The sequence below is a fragment of the Salvelinus sp. IW2-2015 genome, unplaced genomic scaffold (genome assembly GCF_002910315.2).
Source record: "Salvelinus sp. IW2-2015 unplaced genomic scaffold, ASM291031v2 Un_scaffold5109, whole genome shotgun sequence".
Classification (NCBI taxonomy): Eukaryota; Metazoa; Chordata; class Actinopteri; order Salmoniformes; family Salmonidae; genus Salvelinus; species Salvelinus sp. IW2-2015.
The window spans coordinates 19,438-21,600 of NW_019946375.1; the positions used below are offsets into that span (position 1 = coordinate 19,438).

General features: G+C 46.7%; 1 pseudogene; it reads right to left on the reverse strand.

Annotated features, from left to right (window-relative positions):
• Nucleotides 1–1,093: 1,093 nt before the first annotated feature.
• LOC112077972 (peroxisomal carnitine O-octanoyltransferase-like) overlaps nt 1,094–2,163 on the reverse strand; it is an 8,295-nt pseudogene continuing 7,225 nt past the window's right edge.

Here is a 2,163-nt window from a genome sequence, read left to right on the forward strand (position 1 = left end):
CGCTTACAGACGGTAGGCAATTAAGGTCACAGTTATGAAAATTAGGACACTAAAGAGGCCTTTTCTACTGACTCTGAAAAACACCAAAAGAAAGATGCCCAGGGTCCCTGCACATCCGCGTGAAAGTGCTTTAGGCATGCTGCAAGGAGGCATGAGGATTGCAGATGTGGCCAGGGCAATACATTGCAATGTCCGTACGTGAGACGCCTAAGACAGCGCTACAGGGAGACACGATGGACAGCTGATCGTCCTCGCAGTGGCAGACCACGTGTAACAACACCTGCACAGGATCGGTACATCCGAAACATCACCCTGCGGGACAGTTACAGGATGGCACAACAACTGCCTGAGTTGCACCAGGAACACACAATCCCTCCATCAGTGCTCAGACTGTGCGCATAGGCTGAGAGAGGGCTGGACTGAGGGCTTGTAGGCCTGTTGTAAGGCAGGTCCTCACCAGACATCACCGGCAACAACGTCGCCTATGGGCACAAACCCACCGTCGCTGGACCAGACAGGACTGGCAAAAAGTGCCTTTCACTGACGAGTCACGGTTTTGTCTACCAGGGGTGATGGTCGGATTCGCATTTACATCGAAGGAATGAGCGTTACACAGAGGCCTGTACTCTGGAGTGGATCGATTTGGAGGTGGGGGGTCCATCTGGTCTGGGGCGGTGTGTCACAGCATCATCGGACTGAGCTTGTTGTCATGGCAGCACTAACGCTGTGCGTTACAGGGAAGACATCTCCTCCCTCATGTGGTACCCTTCTGCAGGTTGAAAAACGAGATTTAATGACTCCAACCTAAGTGTATGTAAACTTCCGACTTCAACTGTGCTTCAACCGTGCTTCTACACCTGCATTGCTTGCTGTTTGGGGTTTTAGGCTGGGTTTCTGTACAGCACTTCGAGATATTAGCTGATGTACGAAGGGCTATATAAAATAAACTTGATTTGATATCTCTACGGTATAACTCATTCTAGTGCCAGGGGACGTTTCCTGCTCTTAGTCTTGAGTCATATTCACTAGGAACGAATCCGAAGCAAACAGGCCAAAACAAGGAGGCATTACCTGAATATGTGGAATCATGGTAGGAAGTTCAATCAATACATTTTAAAACAAGAAATTCCCAATCTAGCTGCCGCACAAAATCAGAGAATTACATTAATTTAAGTGCAAAAATAAACATTAAGAAAACAATCAAGGACTGCATTGTAATAATAATTTGGTGGGTGCTTATGCTTGTCCTATTTCCCTTTGGAAATGTGTTTTTTGCATATCCCAACTCCCCCTGAGACAACCCCGGAGAGTAGGGTCATGGCAAAGGAGCAAAAAGGTTTAAGTGGCTTGCTCAAGGGCACATCGAAAGATTTATCACCTTATTGGCTCGGGGATTCAAACTAGCGACCTTTCAGTAACTGGCCTAATTCTAACCTCTAGGCTACCTGCCGCATTGTTACAATGCCTTTGCATTGATTTGGATAAAATTAAACAATTATTATTGGCTGCCATCTAAAAACTCTGCGTGTGTGTGTGTTAGAGCTGAGCTGTGGTAGCGAGATGTAGCATCTCATGTAGGGAGGTAACCAGGTTCTGGAACAGTGTCTCTGCATCTGTCTCTGGACTGGACTTCCACGCCGTACAGGAAGCCACGATCCTGAAACAGGAAGTACAAGTCAGACACCAGAAGATTCTATCAGGCCATCCTAGAGAAGACAAATGGACTAAAGAAAAACTACAAATTCTACTAACTACATGAGAGACCAAATAGCTGAAGTGACTGTTCAAAATCAAATCAAAGTTTATTGGTCGCGTACACAGTTTAGCAGACGTTATAGCGGGTGCAGTGATATGCTTATGTTTCAAGCTCCTAACAATGCCATAAAATGTCAAACAAGCCAACAATAATCAGAAAAAAATGTAAGGTCATTGTCCATAGTCCAGGTCTTGTGTGTGGGTGTGTTAGCCCACCTGTCGTCACGGATGCGGTAGAAGAACCCGTAGCCATGGTGCACCATGGGAGCGCCCACCCCATGAACTGTGGTGTAGCCAGCCAGACTTGTGGACAAGGTAAAGTTACCGCCCCCGCCACTGGAGAGAGAACACACACAAATGACAAAAACACCATAAACACACACACACACACACACACACACACACACA